At 37.4% G+C, this 25,006-nt stretch overlaps 1 protein-coding gene across 1 annotated transcript in view; it reads left to right on the top strand.

The window, feature by feature from the left end:
• LOC131684258 (galactokinase-like) overlaps nucleotides 1-25,006 on the top strand; it is a 68,232-nt gene that overhangs the window by 28,974 nt on the left and 14,252 nt on the right. The gene's annotated exons all lie outside the window — the stretch shown is intronic.

Genomic DNA, 25,006 nt, shown 5'->3' with positions numbered 1-25,006 from the left:
ATGTGCGTTGCATTACACTCGTGGGATGGATTCACTTTACTTGTTCCTGTCTATAGAGTGCGTACTCAAAATTCGGTGTGCTCCGGATTTAATACAAAATTAGTTGAGTTAACTTCTGTCTCATTATTCAGTGTAATAAATGTTGTACACAAAACTGAAACCTATGTTTTAAAGGTCGAAAACTCTTAACTAGAAAACCCGGCCGAGCAAAAGCCACACACAAAGCCCGGGTAAATCAATACGAGCGTATCCAATACTTCGATTCAAGCTTCAATTTAGCAAAACAATGAATCGGAAACTCACGCAAGTAACCTTAGAGCAATGGATGAAGAAGCTACCAAAATTGATAATAAAATATTTGTTTGGCAAGCGATTTGCGGATGTGACAAAATGATTCATAACATTTTGAGCTCACAATGATATTATTGCTGTTTACTATCTTCCATTTCCATTTTCCAGGTTCGTTATAGACGGCACTGTGTCATAACGTCCAAGGTCATAAAATCCGAAGGGTTGTGCATCATAACATCATGACGCACCATACTACATCATAACATCCGAAAAGGGATGTCGATATACTGGACACTGTGACTAGAGCTGTAGCGTGCGGTTGGCCCCCGCCAAGGGCGCCAACCTTTAGATAGGTGCAAATATCTTGATCTGCTACACATAAAATTATTGTTTAAAAGCCAAACTAAAAAAGAAAGTCAAAGTAGACAGCCAAGAGGCACATACACTGCTGGCCAATAAAATAGGTGTGTTATAGATTATTTTGTTTTTCTCTCAATTACACATACCAAGTTACAGCAGTCTCAGTCACACCTACCGCACACACAAGCCTTGGTATCTGTCAAGTTACTAGTGGGTTGTTGGCGCTGATAATATTTGCAATCTTTGTCAAATGCAAAATAAGACTGCCACAGGCTTTTTTGTGTGGTCAATATAATAGGTGTGTGAAATATATTAACTGGTTATTATTTTACTCAATACCATTATAGGTTTAATTTGGTAAAGTTTGTATTCTGCGTGCTAATAAATGTATTTAAATTGTTGAATAAGTCAAAGATTTGTTATAGAATGGGTCGAGCATCTCACTGTACTCAAGTGGAACTAGTTTTGCTAAGAAATTTTGTTAAAGAAGATAAGACGTACAAATAAATCGCGAATACACTTTGGCATTCCGAAAACTTGTTTACAAATGCCTTAAAACCTTTGAAAAAAGATACACGCAAAAAAACCCAAGAAAACATCCACAGCATCTGACCATTGTATTTCATTATTAGCGAAATCTGATCCATTCGCGTCATCCAGGACTATTACAGCACAAATTGGAATTGTGGTAAGTCCGAGAACAGTTCGCCGTAGGCTGTAAAACTGCAATCTTCCAGAAAGAATTGCTAAAAAGGTTCCACTATTGCGAAGCAAAAGACTTCGCAGAAATATGCAATTTACTTTTCAACACCGGTAATGGGCCTGGTTCAGAAGGAATCAAAAAATGGCGACATATCCTTCGGAGGGATTAATCAAAGATAAACCTGTTTTCCTCCGATGCACAACGAAACGTTAGACGTCTAAAGTGCAAAAAGTTTGATCTGTGACACACGCAAAATATGGTAAAGCACGGATGCGAGAACAATGAGGTTTGGGGCTACTTTTCGTTGAATGGCGCAGGTCCTATTTTTCGCAACACCACTATAATGGCAAGATTCGAATGCAAGGCTCAAGGATGGACATCCTAAAGGATGTCATGCAGTCATATGCCAAAGATAACGTGCCTTTATATGGCAGTTTCAGCAAGATATTGATCGAAAACACACATCGAAGTATGTAAAGGAATGATTTCGGGATAATAAAGTGACTATAATTTCGGACCCTACCAATCTCCTACCATTAATCCCGCAGAAAATCTACGAAATGTACTTAAAAAGAAGTTATCCGGTCAAAATTTCAGAAATAAGGGTCGTTTGTGGGAAGCAATTTAAAAGGAATGGTACACTATGCCAACGGAAACTTATCAGCGTTTGAATGACTCAATGCCAAGGCGAATGGATAAAATTTGGTTGAATAAGGGAGGTTACACAGGCTACTAGTTGTTAAAAATATTAAAGTCTTAAAATCATTGGATTTGAAAAATTTTAATGCAATGGATTACAATACACCTATTTCATTGACCAGGTGCTTTTTTGGATTTCATGGGAAAGAGAGAGTTCCGGCCAAGCATAACAATGAATTTACAAATAAAAGTGTTCTTTCTCATATTTACGACTGTGCCTAACTATCAAATATTGGAATAAAAAATATTTTTAGAGAAAACTCAAAATTTCATGTATTTTTATATCACACCTATTTTATTGGCCAGCAGTGTAACTGAGACTCTACCAAAGGTTTCAGAAAACTACGCTACGGCCCGGTTAGTTCAGAATAATCAACGAACAAGACAGACTTCCAATTTCAACAGAAATTATTGCAAACTTTCCGCTCGTTTTGTCAGTTTCATAGAAACAAGGGGAATGGTAATGTGGTCATGGGCAATAAAGCAGGTCACCTTTTTAAAGCTGTAGCAAAGATCGTAGAGGAAGCTAGATTAATTATCATCGAAATGATAACCCCATACCGTACCATAAAAATTGAAGTCTCGTCCATGCCGGGAGGAGTTCCACAATATCATCAAGCTGCCGGTTCCTAACCTAGGTCCAATCAATAATATTTGGTTGATATTTCACATGAGATTGTTGGTGTTTCTGGAAGCGTTGGAAACTCCTTGTTTCCTCTCAAATGTCCAGGTGCTGTTTGCTTCGAATTTCTGGCAGAGCTCCCTCTTGCTGGTATATTTGGCGGCCTCTCGAGAGAGAAAAAAGGGTATCGCAAAGACCTATTTGCTTGCTCCACGCATGCCAAGCTCGAATCGATAACTGCACCATCGATCTCAACTTTGTGCGCCTATATTCAAGCTAGTCAAGCCTTTGACAACCGACAGCTATCGCAGAATCGCAAGACGAATAAAAAACTCACAAAGTTATTGAAAAAAGCAACACCACCGGATAACAGCACACCTCAATTCAACGACAAAGCCATACTCAACGCCACTTCTGTAACAGTCCCAGCAGATATCATGACACTCCTCAGTCTTGGACCAAAATTCTCACTACCAGCCACCAATCTCCGCCAGGTACCATTCTACCATATGATAGCCGATATAGAAGCTATTCTACGTGTTTCACCAGGGCCAATGATACAAGATCGCAATAGATGCCAGATAGCCACGCAAATTCAGAACTACATCTCAAATTCTCAACACTACAAACACAAAACCCCACTCAACAGCTTTTGCAAACATGCATACACAACCACCACTAAATTTCTCGCAGAAAACCAAGACATCTGTATACTCGAAGCCGATAAAGGAAACAGAACGGTCATAATGTACAAACGATAAAATGACTACAAAATGACCTTGTTACTAAACGAACCTACGTATCAAGTTGTTTCAAAAGATCCCACTCCATCTATCCAACGGAAAACAAACGCCTTGGTCACCAGACTATCCAACCTGAAGCTAATCAATACGCAAATCGCCAGCCGTCTAAAAACAACCACATCTGTATGCCCACGTATATATGGACAACCAAAGGCGCATAAGCCCAACCTACCACTACGCCCGGTGGTCCCCAACATCACAGCACCGACGTACCAACTATCTAAATATATAGCAAACATACTACAAAAATCATTACAGAGTGAGTACAACATTCAGGATAGCTTCCAGTTCACTGACTACATACATCAAATCACCCTCCCGCCCAACTACGTCTTAGTATCCTTCGACGTGGTATCTTTGTTTACAAACATACCTATCGAACTTGTCACCCATGACATAATTGGCAAACCATCCAAAAGTATACCGATATAAACCTAGAACTAGTGGAATTTTGTATCAAAAGCAGTTATTTTCGGTTCCGAGACAAACACTACATGCAAACATTTGGTACCGCTATGAGTAGCCCACTATCTCCCATCTTAGCTGATATCGTCATGGAGAATTTATTACAAACATCTGTCAAATTGCTACCATTCCCGATCCCCGTTATCCGTAAATACGTGGATGACCTATTCATGGCCCTTCCTCAAGACAAAATAGGACTAACCCTCGACATTTTCAACGCATACAACCCACACCTACAGTTTACAAAAGAAGAAGAAACAGATAACAAACTACCGTTCCTGGATACAATGGTAATTCGTAATTCGGACCAAACACTCTCTACTCAATGGTACGCAAAACCAATAGTATCAGGCAGGCTTCTAAACTACCATTCATTCCACCCACTTTCAATAAAAATGAACGTAGCCGAAAACTTTATAAAAAGGGTGTCTCGTCTCACCACGGATAAAACTAAAAATGTACAGCAAACAATTTTCCAACATCTTCGCAGAAACAATTACCCCGCAACATTTATAAACAGGCTAATTCAACGTTCCAAAACCTCGCACACTGTTGTTTCCACATTAGACCCATCCCCGATAAATACCTACAGTGGAAATACGTCATCCAACAATCGCAGCACAGCAACTACACTGCTCGAACAGGTATATAGGTCTCTGCCTCATGTGCCGATACTCAGCACATCCATAACAAAAATACTTAAAACAGACTACCCCAACATAAAAATAACACCCAAGCCAATCAATACAACAGCCAACCTACTAAACAACATCAAAGATCCAGTGGACTCGTTGCTACAGTCCAACATCATTTACAGCCTAACATGTGAGGACTGTAGAATGAAATATTTGGGCATGACACGCAACCAGCTCAAAACCAGACTATATGGTCACAAGACCAACATAAACCAATACCAAAAATTAAAAGCAGATGGAGTAAACAACAACGATGAACAGATGATCAGTCTCAGAGAGAAAACTGCTCTCATCGAGCACGTGGTACAACACAATCATACGTTCGATCTTAGCAAAGTAGAAATCATTGACAGAACCTATCGGTCGATGGCGCTCCCAATATTGGAAATGTGCCATATCACGAACACAGCTAACACCGTAAATCATCGCACTGATGTGGATGGACTCAACGCAACCTACGCAGGAATTTTGCACTCACTCAAAACAACCTACACTCACCGCAATAATACAACCACATCAGATACAAGTGATGGCACACTTTTGGGTCACGATGGATAGATACCATCGGGTTACCATCTTTAAACCAGACGTTGCAAAACCGGTTGATGATAACATCGAGCTCCGTGACCAAAAGAGCTAACGAATGTTTATCGCGAAAAATCTCCACAATATCCAGTACATGGAACCACGCAAAACCACCGAACCTCCCACCGTTGGTAAAAAACGACTCCGACAAAAACGACAAGACTAGAGTGAGTTAAACGTTTATGTGTATATTAATGTTTAAAGTCCATGTTTTTGTATCCCATTGTAACTTTCACCTCTCTATGTCTAAAATACAGTTTTCCCTTGAAAAAGGCCACCAAAAACGGCCGAAACGTCGGGCAATCTAAAATCAAATCGTTTGCCTAGAGTATTAAGACTGAGAAAGCCGGTAAATACCTGTGAATATTCCGTAACCAGTCGACAAACACCCAATCGAAAATAATGTATGTGTTTTGTAAAGGTGGTAATTATCTACGCTGATTGGTCCATACAATTCAACCAAGCAGCGAGCGTTGCAAGGACTGCCTCTTTGTTATCTAATGAACTTCGCCAGGTATAAAAACGGCACATTAGAGAAAATTCGTCAGTTTGCTTTCTGACCTCGTAGTAGCTGCTACTTTTTGTGTCAGCTCAAACTCTTCGGTTGGAATATATTCAATGACTGCCGCCAGGCATCATTCAATCCAATGATGCACAGGCATGGCGTGCATACAATTATCAGCACACATCGCAGAAAAAAGCAGAACGCTCTTTGTTCAATACGCGGATTGCAAGTGGGCGCATTCGAAGGGGTGGTTGTGTGCGAGAGACCCTGCTCTCTTGCTCTTGAAATTATGCGTGGCGGGCAGGGTGGCCAACCCTACGGATTTTCCCGTAGATCTACGGATTTCTATCCATTCTACGGATCTACGGATATACTCGTGAAATCTACGGAATTTTCATCACTTCTACAGAATTCTACGGAATCAGTTGGCGCACATGATAGAGAATTGATTTTTCAATTATTTCTCCATCATATACGCCCAATAATTGTTGCATTTCCTTGGTTCACTTTTTATGGTATTTCTTAACTCTGACATTACAAATCAACAATCATGGAATCGGTTGATGTATTTTAAGGAGCAAAAAGGCAAGAATTTCGAATAATATTTCAGCATTTGACTAGTATTCCATCTACATTAACCCATTCATGCCCATGTTGTTTGTGGACAACAACGTCTTTAAACAGCTATAACTTTTGATTGAGGCGAGATTCGCTCACAAAAACAAGTAAGGCTCATTAATGTGATTATTGCCTTTAATTGGAGTATTAACAGTTAGAAGGATCAGCTCTAGAACTGAAGTTATTGCAATTAGTCAGATTGGATTCCGATGGAGCAGTGTTGCCAGGGACAGTTTACGTTGACGACGGAAAATGATTTTTTCATATATCTTCGTTATGGCGCAATATTATTGATATCTGATAAAACTTATCAATTTAGACTGTCGTTGGCTACGTTTTCCACGTAATTGGACTAATGTAATTATTCTAGGAGAATTGTATTGAGCATTAGAAGAAAAAAGTTGACCAGCTTCTAGCACTGCCATGGAAGCACCTATCTTTATGAAAATACGCTTTTCGTGTTTCTTAACCCAACCGAAAAAATAGTTTTGAAACCCTACATGCACTAGAAAAAAGTTGGGCATCAAAGGGTTAATTAAATTTCCGGCCATCACATCACATGTTTTGGTATTCTTAGTATGTACAACAAACATAAAGATGTGGCACAAGGTACTAAAAAGCACAAAAATTCTGTCAATCTTATTTTTCATTGGATTGTCTGCTATAAAGGTATTACCAAGAGCCGTTCATAAATGATGTCGCGTATTGACGGTAGGCCGGTTGGTAATTACCCACTCGAACTTTGGAACAAACCTAACTTTTAAATTTTGCCACTCATGTGTCTCGGGTGCACGTTTGAAGTTTTTAAGGTATGATCAAGATTCCATTTGCACAAATGCGTCACAAGTGATTTATGTGAATGTAATAAAAGCGTATGTAGAGGTAGATGGGGTAAATACACTCCTAAGAAAATATAATCATAACTTATCTATAGACTATCAATTGGGAGAATTTAATTAATGATATCATTTAGCCAACATTTTACTCTGAAATCACAATCGCTTTGCAAAATATTCAAGAACATGCAAAATATTCAATTTTTCAAAATTATTATAGATTGCTCTTTGAAAAATGGGCAGGGCAAAACGCACCTGTGCAGAGGTAAAATGTACCACAACAACGGGGCACAATACATCATAACAAATATCGAAATAGCTGATTTTAATGCAGAAGATCGCAAACATTGCAGCATTCCAATTAACAGCCTAAGTGTATTCTGCTTCACTTCGGTTATGTCTTTGACATTACACCCACCAATCTTTTTTTCAAATAACTTACTGGGTAGGGCATGAGAAACCGGCCGACCTCAAAATCGTCAATTGAACGGAACTTTGCAATTGTGTGCGGTTTCTGAATCTCCATAATTTTCCCCGCCAATTGCAGTACTTTGATACAAGAGCAATTTTTCAAAAGGGCGCAACGTTTCTGCGTGCGTCACATTCGAATTTTTTTGTTCGATTACCGTATTTTACAACTAAACTATCTGAGAACGAGTTACAGGAAATGAATACTTTTGCTCGAAAAAAAGATGAACATTGAAAAAAAATTGTCATTTTTTACAAAAAACAACAAATAATATTAAAAATTTAAATTACAAATAAACCCATTTTTCTAATTTTTTTTATTTTGTCAACAAAAACATGAAGAGAAAAGAAGCATTTTGAATGTGATTGCATGATGGAGAACTTATCGGTAAAAAAGTTTTTCTGACAATAACATCATACATGTTTTTACATTTCATATTAATGGACATACAAAACAGGAATTTCATTACATAATATGATTCTAAGTATCATTTTATGCCAAAATGCATTTAACAAAAATCTTCCAAAATGCGATAGTTGTCGTAATATTTGAAATCTTGCTCCAACAAAAACAATTGATTCGTGTTTTCCATCATAAAATGTCAAAAATCTAATGTTAATCGTTTTAAAACGTAAAAAAACTTCCACAGTGTATTACTTTAATATCGATTGACATTATTTACAGTGTATGCGGATCATGGAGAAGCTTTTATTAAAAAAGTTTTCCTAACAACAACTTTTGAGAGATTTTTATAATTCATACTACTTATACTCAAAAATATAATTTTGATTTTGATTGCGATTCTAAATGCTATTTCAAATCAAAATGCTCATAACAAAAATTTTATGAATGATAGTATTATTACGACCTTTCCATAAGTTATTCGCGTTTCTCCATCCAAATATGATTCAATATATAGTTTAATCATCAGATCCTATGGTCGAATAATATTTTGATTGTTTCGAATAGCTTTCAAATAATTTACAATTTCGCCTTGATGCTAAAGTGGCAATAAAACAAATTAATTGTGTTGTTTAAACAAAATGTAAAATATCTCGAGGGCTACTACAATTCACAATACCTTTGTTATGAGGACTTTGATTTGAAATAGCGTTTAGAATCGTATTCAAAAACAAAATTGTATTTTGGAGTGTAGATAGTATAAATTGTAAAAATCTGTCAAAAGTTATTCTTAGGAAAACTTTTTTATTAAAAGCTTCTTCAATGATCCAAAGACACTGGAAACGTTTCGTTTACTTCTTTAAAAAGATAAACATTAGCCTATTGACATTTTGTGATTACAATTTTGTGTGTTTCATTCAAAATATTTCTTTTGTCTTAAGATTTTTGTTGACAAAATCAAATTGAAAAAATATATTTTTGGTTAATAATTTAAATTGTGTTTTTGTGAAAAATGACAATATTTCTTTCAGTGTATATTTTTTTCGTGCAGACGTACACGGTAAAAAATTGTCACGTCTAATTCAAATGATGTTGCACTTGAATCAGTTTATCATGTATCACTAACAATTGAAGTGATTTAGCATTGATTTTCTAAGGATTTATAACTCGTATCAGAATGACCTGGTCTTTGAAAGCTATTTAATAGAAATTATCTTTAAATTGAAATGAATATCCGTTGAATTCGCACCACTGTACTAATCTATTGAATTTGAGTGGTTCCATTATTAATTACAAATGTCAAAAGTGTCAAAAAACTAAAGTCTTTAATCGACTACAAACGTATGCTCGGAAATAGGAGCAAAAATGGAAAACTTGCATTTCCAAAGTAATGTAGAACGTGAGTATTGTATATTTTACTTGTGGTTAATTTATTATGTAATTATTTGTTCTCAGGTAATCCATAATGGGATATACGGTAAGGAATACGTATATAGTTTAAATGCAAGATCTATTAGAAGCAATGTGCAACACATTTCAAATGGAAGTGATTTGTTGTTGATTTCGTAGTGTTGAAATGATCCATTCCAACGGATTGGCACATCGTATTGAAATGTTGGGCATAAAGTTTCAACGGAATCTGAGATGGTCGGTAACAATTTTAAAGATTTTCGGACGGATCTTCGTGGAATTCCCATATGCTAAACAAAAGCTTTTTTCGAAGGTGTTCACTCATAAAAGTTTTCAAGGTTCTATGGTAATATACTCAGGTTTTTTACGCGGTTTTATGTGGATTTTTGAATTTACGCGGTCTTGATTTACGCGGATTTTTGAATTCACGCGTTTTCATTTACGTGGTCTGTATACCCCGCGCAAAAAAAAACCTGAGTGTATAAGGGAAATTAGAAATAACAAGTTCTGCCTACCGCAAAACTTTTTGTGAATATACCAGTTTCATTCCAACAAGATCATATTTCGTATAGGATTTCTGGAGTTATTGACTATTCGATTAAGTGGTTCTCCAATTTTTTGCCAGCCTAGTACTTATGCCTAACGTCGTGCACTCATTGTTTTGTTAGTTAAGTTTTTGTCAACTTCTTTTTTATCCGCTTATTTTTTTATGTCGAATCTCTAGAATAGAGTAAACTTGACAATCTGTAACTGTTTTAGTGTGTTCGACGATTTGTTTTCCTCCACCTGTCATAATGTTCTGATAGGAGGAAGGAAAACAAATCGAAAATAGCTTTTCTGTCGGATTATTTACATCCCGACCAACCGGTATTGTATGTCTCCGGAATAAGTTTCACAGTGACACAGTGCGTTTAAACACCATCATAAATACTTTAAGCAAGCTATTTCAACCTTTTATATTGATTGAAAGTTTTACATATGACAGCTGGAGAAAAGCAAACCGTTAAATAGTGCGAGTGAAATGATTTGCCTAGAGCTCCATACAGTCCCGGGGTCCGGACCCCCTCCGAGTTTTTTTAACTCGTTTAGAAATTTTAAATGAGTTTCAAGTTTATATTAGTTTAAAACTGAAAATCATTCCAAACCAAATTTGAACAACAAAACCTTTATTCATTTATTAAGGCCATTACGCATTACGAAATGTACAATGTTCATTTGAAAATCGAAATTTCAGACACCTCCCGAATTTTTTTCTGGATCCGCCCCTGGCTCCATAGTCTCCCGCAATCTCGGTGGCTACGCTGAACTTCTTTTGTTTTAAATAGCCATGCATTCGTCGCGCATATTTGCTATAACACACGCAGATTTCAATCTATCAGCAACAATTTTCTAAAAACTGACAGCGATAAAAGTACAGTGGAAACAATACTTTCTTTAACCACTTCTACCCATATTTTCAATTGAAAATACCCAATGGATCATTTTCTACAGCATTTTTCCCGTAATGCAATTTGATGTGGGACATCCTTTAATAGCGTTTTTCACGAACCGCGTTTTTCAAATTGGTGAACACGATAACTTGATTTTTTTATGAGAATGCACAATATGTGCAGCTTGTCGATGAACCACAGAAAACTGAATAAAAAATGTTTTCCCTATTATTTTGAAGAAAATAATGGTTGGACGTCTACTCTTGGAACGCTCGTATGTGTGACGCTGCATGACTCAAAATATTTTTTTCATGCACAATCAATGTATAAATAAATCTTAACATTACAAAAAAGATCCATTGTTACCTTGCCTTCAAAATCGTATACCAAAATAACCATCGGTTTGAGCACTTTACACCAGACGCCCTCTTAATTCGCTATCTACGACACAAATTACAATTGAATATTTTTGAACATTCCAAACAAAGTAAAAATATTCCCAAGTATTAGAACTGATGGATTTTTTTTATTACCAGGAATCATGAAAATTGACAGAGTGATTAATGAATTAGGGTACCGTCATTGCGGGCTACTTTATGCCAAAATGAGAAAACGATTGTTGAAGTTGTTAAAGTATTACGTTGTTTTATGACGAAAGTAGAACATTGAACCAACGAATATTTTGATTTTATTAAAAACAACATAGGATTTGAACTATTAGATCAAATATTATTATCTAATTTTGGCGTAAAGTTGCCTCCGATGACAGTAATGAAACCCTTTCCATCATTTCATCATTGTTATTCATTGATTGGCATTTTATACTACGTTACCATCTCTAGTTCTACAATTTCCTAGTTCATATGGAAGAAAAAGCTGACGAAATTCGTAAAACAAATATTTGTTTGACAATCGATCTGTGGATGTGGTAAAATGATTGAGCCTTTCATCACATAAGGCACCATTTATAAATTACGTAACGCGTTTAGGGGGAGAGGGGGTACGACATGTTGTGACTTATGGAGGAGGGGGTGTAAGCTAGATCGTTTCGGAACATGTTTTTACTGAACAATTTTTTTTTTGAAGAATTTGTTACGTAGTAGGGGAGGGGGATAGAGAAATTTGTGACAATTTTTTACATGGGTGGGAGAGGGAGTCAATTTTGGGCAATTTTCGCGTTACGTAATTTATGAATGCTCCCTAATCTCGGGCTGTCAATGCTCGCCTTTTCGAAGACTTAAAGATATTGCAGGATTAAGCATCCCCTCCAAACACTGCAGAAGATCATCATATCGTGAAATGTTGGGACTTCATGAAGGCTGCGTAAAATTCAAATAGTTATTGAAAATGAACTTGAATTAATAAACAGTTTCTTCGCAGATAATATATGGATACGCAGTTACTTGAATATAAAATCGGCTGCCACTTTTGGGTAACACGTTCTTTTGTACCATACTCGGTATTACCACCAAGCACCATATGATTAGAACCGTTTCGTTTGCAAAGCTGCAGAAAGATTTCCGACCCATGGGCTAAACCGAAAGCAATTTGTCAAATGTCTTTGCATCGGTCGACCCTTCTGCAGTCGATACCAGTCCTTCCCTTTCTTCGCATAATCTTACTAGAAAATTAACATCAAACCAGTTCCTCTACCTGACAAGTAGTTTGCGCCTGGCATCGTAGGAAACAAAAGCCAACAGCAAATAGCAACATCGTCTCTGATGTACAAATTATTCATGTGGCTTTCTTTGTCTTCCGGTACCCAAACCATGGTTAGTGCCGTGCGAGCACGTGTACTCATCTCGGGTGCTTCCAATCTTGAGAGATTAGCACCAAAGGAGCGGACCCTTCCAATGTATCGCAACACGTATATACCTCTGTTGTGCAGCCACTTGGGAGTCATTCTGGGAGCAACAACAAAACCATGTGTTGGGATTAATGCATAGGGTGGTCGAATAGGAATCGGTCAGTTAGCCACTTGAAATTCAGTGTGAAGAACAATTTACATTTTCAGCATGGAGTAGATTGAGAGTGTCTGAAATCCTCCGGAACTATTTGAATTGAATTTAAACTCAATTAATTCAACTTGCATGAAAAGGCAAAACGATTTCTTGTTCCGCGACAATCTCGATGGTTTCCTCGCTAAAACCACCCTAAGTCCCCGAAGACCAATACCTGCATACAGCTACATCATCTTTCAGATGCTTCCTTGCAACATGCACAGGACGCACGTGAACAATGTTGAACGTTGATCGGAGTGAGTTGTGATTAAAAGGTAGTGTTCGGAAGCGATGTGATAATCTTGAGCGGAATCATCTACTACGTGCAGAGAGTCAAATGACGGGTTCAGTAACGTCACCGGCTTCGGTTCCTGGCGACGACGACCGGTGCAAATCCTCGCTTATTATGCTCCCGTGTAGTACAGAACAGAGCTGTTGGGCTAAATAAGATAACCTTCATCTATAGCACAATGGATTAGTTCCCAGCGGCCGTGTGCCTGGTGGTTTATTGCGTCATGATTGCAGTTGGGCCAAGGTGCAACGCAAGCAGGGGAAGAAGGATTAAATCCGGCATACGCGTAATCGCAGTGCAACGAGCAATGCAGGATGTTTGATGTGTTTTGACGACATAATGTGACATTACAACGTACTGCAACCATGCGAAGTAGACGCTTGAAAGCAAGCATTTCATGCCCGCATTTGCTCGTTTTCAAGACAATACCCCGTATGAGCATGTCATTCGTCAAGATCATCTGTTGTGCTAATCTTATAAGCTGCCTTGCATACAGGAAGGTTATAATTCTGTCGTTGGTTGATGGTTTCGTAGAACTTTGTTCAAATTCTTCATTGCATGAACGTACACTTCTAGGGGTTCAAGGAGTTATAATCCTTGGTTCCCCATCGGGTACCTGGCTACGGAAATATCACCATGTCTCCCATGATTTAACATAGAACTTGGTGAATAAAGACGATACAAGAATTATAAATATTTAAACAAGTAAAGAATAATAGGATTCATATGCTTTTTTTTATAAAATCTTTTAGTTTATTCATTCTTTAAGTGTCCCTACTACGGGCGGACCCAGAGAAAAATTTCGGAAGGGGTCTGAATTTCGATATTGAAATGAACATTGTACAGTACGTTATTCGTTAAAACCTCATTTTATGAAAATCAGTGTTTGTGGTCGAATTTGGTTCAATTAAGTTTAATTTTGAAACTAATATAAAATTTAAACTAATTTAAAAATGTTCAACATGTTGAAAATTTTTGGTGGTGGGTGGGGGTAGTAGCCGGATCCCCAGGACACTCTCCCTAGATTCACTACTGCTACCACTACTTACAATTAAAGTTGTAAGTTATCGCGTTATCGATTTCAAGTAACTAGTTAGAGCCGAGTTTATTGACTTAAAGTGTAGGGTGAAAATTGGTCAAGATCGATTCACGCTAAGAACGAGTATTGTGCCATTTTTAGCCCATTTTTTGTTATTACACTCAGATTTTTACGTGGCATTTTTGCACGTTTTTACGAAGTTTATTTTACGCAGATTCCACGTAAAAACCTTCTAGATGGCGACTCCCGGGTTAGTAACATACGCTATAGACACAATCCACGCACTTGTATCGCTTACCTCATGAAAATAAATCTGAAAGTTGTTCTGAAATTTGTTGGTATAGGTTTAAGGCTCCACAATCATAGATATATAAAAATTTTTTAGAAGAATTTTATGGCGGGCGTCAATGAAAACCAGTAATATATTTAATAAATATTATTTATGACTTGTTTTTAATAATTGAATTGATTTTTCTGTACCACACCGGTAGGTTTGCAATAGAATTAATTTGGAGTAATCTTGAATGCCATTTTATTTTTTACATATTGTACACAGATTTCATCTTTAAACGTAGTTTTGTTGAGTGAATGACTCGCTGGATAAAAGGGAAAATTAACCGTTTTGCGTTGTTCCCTAACGCAAAAATCATGTTTTTTCGATTTTTCACGAAAACAAAGAACGCTATCTATGAACATTTTTCAGGAGCTATTAGTACCTATCTAAAAACATGCTATTTGTATATAAAAAGCTTTGAAAACGTTCTTTCATATGGGTGCACTGAAGTGTTGTCCCCTAACGCTTTCCATTACAGTACGATAAATCCTTCTGCAGAGTTGCTATGAGAACCTACATAACAGGATATAGACATAAAAGGATATAGCCAACCTATTTTAGCAATTGCGCAGCCTTAAAGTGGTAGAAGAACCTTAAAGGGCGTGGGAAATTAGGGGGACTATGCTGTTAAGGGGGAGGCCTACATTATAATATCGAAAAAAATAAAGTTTTTTCATTGCTTGTGTTAATAGATAAACTATCTAAGAATGTAACACAAGAATTTCTGAATATATTTCGAAGTAATTTGAAAGATATTGAATGAAACGCATTAGAACACCAAAAAAGTATGAGAGCGCACGGACAAGTGTGGTTATATGGAATGTCACTCGTCCTCTTTTAATATTCTTTCGAATTCACGGGAAAGTTGTTGATCACTTGGAACAAACAACAGTTTACCTTTTCAGAATTGATTTTCTTCTACATAAACAAACGAAGCTTAACGAAGTTTTTTAATGCATTTATAGCACGTTAGTCAAAATTTTATCCTGAAGACACGCATTCCTTAGAAACCGCAAATAAAATATGCGATTTCACTAATTTCTAAAGTTTTCCATCATTTGGGTAATTCAATGTTAAGCCTCCCAGCTGATCCAAAAGACCGCAATGATTGTGGAATTTTTTAACGAAAAGTCAATTTGTAGTGTAATACATCAACATTTTCAAAAAGCTGGCTCTTATCCCTCTTTTCCAAAAATCGCGTGAAACGGCTACATCTTGAACAATTTCCGCAATCATCATTATTAAGTGTCGTTTTGCAGATCTGTGAATAGAAACGGTTTTACAATCGACAGATGTTGAACTGGAACTACAATATTCTCTTTCGAAATGTCTACTTCAAACGTATTACTGATAATTCGCGACAACATTTATTTCAATATGTAAATATAGTAATAACTGCTTGACAAAATATAGTCCTTTGCTGCGTTGCTTAGGTATCACATTTGTTTATTTACATCGCAACAAGAAAATAAATATCATTGAACCATCCTAATGACTAGTAATAGTAATTGATAATATTTTAAACTATCACGATTCAATATTGTGTACCAAAATTGAAACATCTTAGTTTAAGGACATTATACATGCGAGCCACAACATAGCTGCTACGCCACACACACCCTTCTCCCCTGCCTAACCATGTATCTGACATGAGCAAATATAAAAGTACGTTTTTCAACACACTAACCTTGCTGGTGTGCCACGAAACTGCTACTTAAGGAAGCTAGAATATTTTCCTTTGCAATCAATCCGAGTTTTTGATGGAATGCCATCTGTAGCTCCTATTTTGTACAAAAATATCACCCCAAGTGAAGAGGGTTTCTTTTCGAAACACTCTTCTTCTCGTTTTCATTGTACTTTTTCAAATGCACTTTTTTCACTAACCACTGCAAAAACACACGCGAAACTTTAATCGTTTACTAGCAAAACTTCAAATTTTCTGCCAATGTGCAGATGACCAAAGGAAAATGTTCGGAAACTTTCATTTGTGCGTTTGAATTTTCACTTCAGATTTCAGTTTTTGCTAATGTAAACAAGCGAGTCGGTGCCTAGCAAAGTGGCTTCCAAATATCTTCACCTTAACCTCTTTTCTTCTACCTTCAAATGAATACTGAGTGGTCTGCCCGTTTTTGCCGGTTCACGAGTTATTTGAGTGCAAAGTAGGCCATTTTTCGAACAAATCTTGAGCGTTTTTTTTCAAAACGACATATCTGCAATGAGTTACTCTCTTTGCTTACTTTCTCTTCTATTAATAATCCGGTCACTTTAACATTTATCCCTCAACTCTTTGCATAATATGCTAGTTAAAACCACCGTCTTTCGATCTGTACTGTAAAATAAGTGAAAAGTGTTATAGTGACGTCGTAAAAATCGAAAGAGAAAGTAAACAAAGAGAGTAACTCATTGCAGATATGATTTTTTGAAAAAACGCTCAAGAAATATCATAAATATCTCAGAAACTGATCAACATATTAAGCTGCTTCCATCACCGAAATTTTGTATTTCATTAATTGTGACAGATTTTTAGAACATTTTGATCTTCCAAAAGATCTTGGAAAGAAGTTATAATGAAAAAAATGATTTTTTCGGTATTTTCTCTATACAGGGTGTTTGGTTCATGAGTAAGAATCTCTCGAGGGGTGATCGGCTGTCATATTTGGAGAAAAAAAATCGTTTTACACTTACCATCAAACCTCAACCGTTACAGAGTTATTGAACTTTTTGTTAAAAAAACTTATTTATCTTAAAACACCTCTAACTCAAAAAATATACCTCGTATTTTAAATCTTTTAGTTTCATTGGAAAGGTGAGAAAATTTTCTATCGAATTAAGTTCTCATATCTTTTAGATAATTAGTTTTAATTACCTTTTAGTTGTAAAATAGTTAAAAGTTTGTGTTTTTGATGAGGTTTTTGTTAATATTCTCAAAATAATGAATCATGATTATAGCAATATCTATTATCCAAAAGTTGGGTTTGAGGACGATTCATAATTTGTTCTTCAACATAATATTCCTATCTCTTGTCGTTTTCTTGTAATTTCACTTCTAAACTTTTCCTGTAATTGACTTGCAAGTTCTTAAAAGACTCTAATCAAAAAAATATGCTTTATATCGCTATTACCAGGGCTTCACCGGAAAGCTGAGAAAATTTCCTTTCGATGTATGTACAGATTTTTTTTAGTTAAGTATACTACATGACTTTTTACTAGTAAAATAACTCAAAATTTGCGTTTTTTGGTGATTTTTGTAATTATTCTAATTATTAATGAACTAAATTTATCGTCACTATTGTTCATTTGGTGCCCCTAATATTCTCTACATCTTGTTATTTGACACTTTATCCCTATTGCTTTTCATTTCGCTGCAATTAAATAGTTAACACAGCATGACCTTATCACAAATGTAGTGGGTTCGAAATCGTTGATTTTGCATATGAAACAAGAAGATAAAAATGATTTTGCTTCGAAACTAAAAATGATTTTGCTTCGAAACTAAAAGAGATGATTGAATGGAGTCAAAGGAGAAATTGTAGAACTTGCTGAGATGCATTAATTCCATAATAATAATGGTGAAGTTTATTATTTACTATTTTATGAAAATAACGAAAATGCTAATAATTGCACTAACTTTAAACTAATTAACTTCTAAAAGAATACTAAATTCACTCAAATGAAAGGTATAAATACATTTTTCTCTGAAAATTTTTTTCTGGCTTTCGAATAAAAATAAGAAAAGGTAGCATACCATAATAAGTACCATACTTTTTCAATAAGAGCTAGTATTAGTGAAAATGATTTAAAAATATCCAAGTTCAATAACCCAAACACATGAAAACAAGACAAGATAAGTGTATTCTGTCAAAGAACAAATTATACAACTTTTCAAGACTAATAATTTGAATTATTTAAACAGTGATGTTAACTATTAAAATTTCGAAAAAATCGATCAAATGTGGTAAATTTTAAATAAATTACTGTGAAAAGATTACTTAACCTCATTAGCTGAAACATTTGAGGACATTTTTCAGTGGAAAATTTTCTCACCTATCCAATGGATCGAAAAGATTTGAAATACAAAGTATATTTTTTGAGTTAGAGCTATTTTAAGACAAATAAGTTTTTAACACAAAAAGTTCAATAACTTAGTAACGGTTGAGATTTCATGGTATGTGTAGAACGATTTTTTTCTCCAAATATGACAGCCAATCATCCCTCGAGAGGTTCTTAACCATGAGCCAAACACCCTGTATAGACTACTACCACCTTCAGTGAAGTTTCTAGTCGAAGAATTTACTACAACGTTGCAGACTACATCAACGCGCTTACTCTAATTATACGAGAAATACATTTTGGATCTCACTTATAGCAGGATTAATCATCAAAATTTTGACTTAAAAATATGGGTCATCTCATTATCACAAATTCATCCGAAGGTAGTATATCGCTATAACAAATCACCAAAATAAAATCAGAAATCTAAGTATACAGTATTGTTCTGTGTATATCGAAGATCAAATTCCTAGAACAAATTGATGTTCTAAAGTGTAGGTTGGAAAATCAATACTTTGCTCTGTTGTCCCCTAATGCGACATTTTCACTTCTCATAATGAATAGACACCCTGAAAAACAACGAACTCATAACATTAACATTGTGTTAGGCATTTTAAAGTACTCAAGTAAGTTTTTTGAGCGAACACCGTAGGATTTTTCAAACGACAAACTGTTAATAGTTGCATGAGGCGTGCAAACGTTGTCCCCTAATGCTGGAATGTGTCTATAACCAACTCAATATGGGTATTTTCGGAATGGTCTTGACAAGTAGGCACCAGAAATTGAGAGTTGTAGAGAATTTCATTAAGCCGGAAGTCGCCATCTTGAATTGGAAAATGGCATCAAAATCAATTTCTGGCACCTACTCGTCAAGACCATTCCGAAAATAGCCATATCGTTGTGGTGCGGCCCATAAGGAGTCTTTCATCTTTTGACTTTTCTAAATCTTTTGCATTTCTAAAGGAATATTTTTGCAAAATTCGTGCAAAAAACTTCCAAAAATATCTTTTGCTGAGGGTTTTTTACGCGGATTTTTGAATTAGCGATCCACCAGTGCGTTAGTGGGGTGTACCATGCGTACCAGCTTTTCACATTCACACATTGTGCTTCTGATGATATGAATAATATTAAAAGTAAAGTTAAGTAAAGTAAATTTAATTTTCTCTTTGAATGTGGGTGTTGGTCATATTCTGCCATTTAGGCTAAATTTTCTTGGGGTGTCAACAACCGACCAAATTTTTCAAAATGGCAAAGAATTATCATTGCACTAAATTGTCAGTAACATTTTTCATAACGACGAAATAAATTAAATTCCTTCACCAGTTATTAGCTAAGGGATTTCATTATTGCAAAAATGTTATGAGCCAAAGACAAAAGTGTGCCGACAACTGACCATATTCCCCTACGCTAGATTGTTCCATATTGTGCGTAAGCAAAGAACTCAATATAGAAATGAACGGAGCTGGTCCGACTCCGGAGCAACGTAGTAGCGGATGATTCTAGTTACATAATGTTGTGTCTACTCATCTGTTCGTAAGGCGGAATATTTGTTGAAGGCGAAAAAGAAAAGATTGTGGGTCACTTTTTTTCTGTATTCATCATTCATGAGATTTAGTACTGGGATCGTTAAAAAGTATGATCCAGAAGGTTTTGTTATGTGATGATGTTTAGATCAAGTTTCTCGATAACCACTGGCGGCTCCAGGGAGGGGCACGGGGGGCACGTGCCCCGCCTATTCGACCAGAAGCTGTTTCGGTAAAACGATATCAACAAGGTAATCGGTTTGTTTCTTTCTTTGTACCACTTTATTCAACCAAGTGAAAGCAAATTCATCAACTTTGGTAACAAATGTAATTTCGAATTTTTAGCAATAAGCAAAGCATTGTTTCTATTAGGGTTGTGGTACCGGTAGACCCGGTATCGAAAATTCGGGGAATACCGACCCATATTGGGAACAAGTATGCTGGTTTCGAGCTCAATATTACTCATCTACAGGACGTTGTGTTCTATCTTTCGTTTATTAAGTTCTTGCGTTAGCACAGCCTCAAATTCGTGTATGCTGTGAGATTCTCTATACATGCCTTTGTAAGGTGTAGTTGAAAACCCAAACTTACAAACTGGAATCTAACTTTACCGCACAGTTTTACCTTGACCAAATCTTTCAATATAAGTGGCCAAAATATCGACCAATAATGAAGACTTTTTTGTCAATAGGTCCAATCTGCAAATCAGAGAACTCTTTTTTCGCTTTCTCTTTCGCTTAATACTGCAAAACCATAAAGATTTTTAAACATTTATCGGTATGTTTCGAAAGACCAAGGTTTTTGCTAGCTTATTACGCAAATAGTTGTAGGGAATTCAGAAAGGTAACCGAGAAATTCGCGAAAGAGAAAGTAAACAAAGAGAGGCTCTCTTTTGTAGATTGGACCTATTGAAAAAAAGTCTTCAAATGTGGTATTACAAATTTAATAGATCGAAAATAATTGCAACGATCTTGTTTTAAATTTCAAAGTATTTACAACGAATGGAAAATATGATTTTTAAGAATATTTCATAAGCGAAGTTCTGATTAGTTTCCATTTTTCGCTATGTGCGAACATAATTAGTTGTGGCTGGTTTCGATTTGATAATATTTTTCTTCAAAAAAAAAACGAGCGCCGATTTAGTGTATAAATTGACGCTCGATCTGCATGAATCATTTCGAATGGCGAGTGGAAGTCCAAAAGAGATGATCTGGAAAAAATAGTGACAATATGTCCTGGTTTCCCAGGACGGACATACCCTGGTTTTAAACTGAATGTCCTGGTGTCCTGGGATGTCAAAGAAAATGATTGATTTTTCCTGGGTTCTCTTCAATCAGCCTAAAATATTTGTTTTCTTTCAGTTTTATTCACTCTGTTCCAGTACGGTCGACCGCAACAATAAATGCAACGCAAACTCACTCTCAAGCAGAGTACGAGAAACAAAGCCTAATATACTCGAATGTCAATCGTCTTGCAATCCAGGACCCAACAGATTCCCACTGGTGTTTCTCAAAAGGCACCTTTGAAACTGGGCTTTTTAACAACTCTCAATCATTTCTTGGCATTTTTCCATTTTCTGGAAACCCGTAAACTTGTGTCCAATCCATAAAAAGGAAAATGAACGAGACATCAAAAATCATCCATTACAGGATTAATTGAACGCTGTCTCGAGCAAGGTGCTTAGAGTTCTAAGGTGATTCGTCTTTGGCAGTTACTAGGTGAAGACTGAGGTAAGCGTGCAGCAGACTTCCGGGAAGATTAATGATATGAGCGCTCGACTGCTTCCGACCTAAATGCTGATGGACTTCTTCGTTCCAATGTGAAGCCGACGATGGTCGCAAACCATCCACTATAGTTGCTTCACCAATTTCGCCAAGTTTCCGGAAACCAAATGATAGGGCTGTCATTTTTTTCTGTGCATAACCTAGTTACATTCATTGACAATTCATCGGTTGACCGTTGCCACAGATCGAGAGATAAATGTGATTGGGAAGCTACTTGGGACCGTTGATGTTTCTGCTTTACTTCAATGACGTATGTTTAGTACTGAAGACTCCTCTCCGGTCCTTCGCAGATGATCTCAAAATATTTCGTTTCATCCCTACATTTGAAGATTGCACTTATCTCCAAGAATAACTTCAAACCTTCGCTGATTGTGGTATAGCAAAAAATCGAATGACATTCTGGAGGGAGGGGCTTCAACTGTCTTGGGTTATTACTGGCCTGATATGGTCACCTTAGGAAAACCGTACTTTAGCAATGTTACTTTACGGTGAATTATCCTCGAAATGTGGTAGAAGAGAAAATCCAGTCTAGCAAACTGAGGATGCTTTGTTGCTTTATTGTTGAGCATAGAGTTTATGGTATTTACCAGCCTCGAGTTCGAAGAAAGTAGCACCACTAAAAAGAAATTGGTGTCATTTTAGAAGGAAAACCTTCTGGTAAAATGCAAAATATCGGTCCAAAGTATATTATATTTCTTGATTGTACATCATATTATAATGATTTAATCTGTTTCACAATATTCCGCTACGTCACTGGTCAGTTGCTGCTTGTCTCCAACCTCTCAGGTTTCTGATACTCGCCAGGTTCTGCTCCACTTGGTCCAGCCACCGGGAACGCTGCGCTCCTCTCTGTCTTGTACCTGCCGGGTTGGAGGTGAACACCAACTTGGTGGGGTTGTTGTCAAGCATCTTAACAACATGCCCCGCCCATCGTACCCTTCCAGCTTGAGCTACTTTCCGGATACTTGGCTCACCATAGAGTCGCGCAAGTTCGTGGTTCATCCTTCTCCTCCACGCGCCATCCTCCTGCACACCACCGTTCTCAGCACCCTTCTTTCGAAGATTTCGAGTGCTTGCAGATCCTCCTCGAGCATTGTCCACGTTTCGTGCCCGTAGAGAACCACCGGACTAATCAGTGTGTTCTACATTGCGCATTTCAAGGGGTGGTGAAGCTTCCTGGATCTCAAAGTTTTGTGGAGCCCATAGTAAGCTCGACTTCCAGAAATAATACGCCTTCTGATCTCCTGGCTGGTGTTATTGTCCGCAGTCACCAATGAGCCTAGATAGATGAACTCGTCAACCACCTCGAACTCGTCGCCGTCGATCGTATACTACTGCCTAAGGGTTCCCTATCGCGATCGGTTCCGCCAGCCAGCATGTACTTCGTCTTAGACACATTTATCTTCAGCCCTACTCGTGCTGATTCGCGCTTTAGTCGGGTATACAGATCTGCTACCGTCTTCTTGTTTCTACCGATTATGTCCATGCCGTCAGCGAAGCACACGAACTGTCCGGACCTCGTGAAAATCGTGCCCCGCGCTCTTCGCATTACACCTTCCAGCGCTATATTGAACAGTAGGCAGGACAGCCCATCGCCTTGTCTTAGTCCCCTGCGTATTTCAATCGGACCCGAGAGGCCGCCCGAAATTTTGACAAAACACCTTACACCATCCATCATAGCCTTAATCAGTCTCGTCAGCTTCCCAGGGAAGCCGTTCTCGTCCATCATTTTCCATAGCTCCACACGGTCCACCGTGTCATATGTGGCTTTAAAGTCGATGAACAGGTGATGTGTCGGGACCTGGTATTCACGGCATTTTGGAGGATTTTCCGTATAGTAAAGATTTGGTCGTATGTTGATCTGCCGTTGATGAAAACGGCCTGATAACTCCCGACAAATCCATTTACCAGCGGTGATAGGCGCCGGAACAGAATCTGGGATACAGTTAACTCTCTCTATGTCGATATTCTCTATGTCGATATTTTTCTCTATCTCGATTATTTCGTAGGTCCCTTCAGATCGCACGTATAAAAACTCCTCTATGTCAATAGTTTCTCTATCTCGATATCTCCCTATGTCGATGTACCTAGCTTTATATTTGCCTGCATTATTTTCTCTCTATGTCGATGTGTTTTTTTTTTCTCTCAGGACATCACAAAGCATCATACGTCTCCCAACCTTTGAACGGAACGGATCGTTATATTTCACAGTGGTGCTCGGTGTGTAAATTTTAGTGAGTCAAGGTCATCCTTTGTTCGTTCGTTAGCAGCCGTTCTGCTGGTGCCGACAGTAAATCCAGTACATTGTTTTCGCTGGTGCGGAACAATCGACGTTGTTTGCAGATAAGTTTTGCTTTATTTTTTTCCTCGTTTGCTTTCTTTCCTTTTCCCTACTTTTACTCTACCTTGTAATCAAATAATAAGACACATTCCCGTTTATATAACGCTCTGCCCTCGTGCTTAAATGGCCGAGGGCGAAATACCATCTGATGCAATCATGGAAGTCCCTGATCCCCCTAATACTCGCATTGCTCCCCGTATAAAGCAGTACCCAGAAGGTTCCTCTGGGCCATGGGTGGTATATTTTCGGACCGGAGAGAAACCGGTTAATATATTAAAACTTTCTCGAGATCTGACTGCTAATTACCCGGCCGTAACTCAGATAACACGTGTTCGGGCAAACAAGATACGTGTTCTAGTGAGTGATCTCGGCCAGGCAAACGCGATTGCTTGCTGTGAGCGCTTTACGCGGGAATTTAAAGCGTACGTGCCTTGTGTGGCCTGTGAAATCGATGGGGTAGTGTCCGAACCGGGCCTGAAATGCGAAGAACTGTTGGAGCACGGGGTTGGCTGCTTTAAGGACCCCTCTCTTGAACAGATTAAGATCTTAGAATGCAAACAATTGTATACCGCAAACACCGAGGGAGGTAAGACTACCTACTCTCTATCAGGCTCGCTTCGGGTGACATTCGCCGGGTCCTCTCTTCCCAACTACATCCTCCTTGACAGGGTTCGCCTACCAGTTCGCCTGTTTGTACCGCGGGTCATGAGCTGCAGCAATTGCAAGCAGTTGGGCCACACAGCCACATAT

Source organism: Topomyia yanbarensis, chromosome 2 (genome assembly GCF_030247195.1).
Source record: "Topomyia yanbarensis strain Yona2022 chromosome 2, ASM3024719v1, whole genome shotgun sequence".
Lineage (NCBI taxonomy): Eukaryota > Metazoa > Arthropoda > Insecta > Diptera > Culicidae > Topomyia > Topomyia yanbarensis.
The sequence above is the reverse complement of the archived record's forward strand: the minus strand, read 5'-3'. Positions and strand labels throughout refer to the sequence as shown.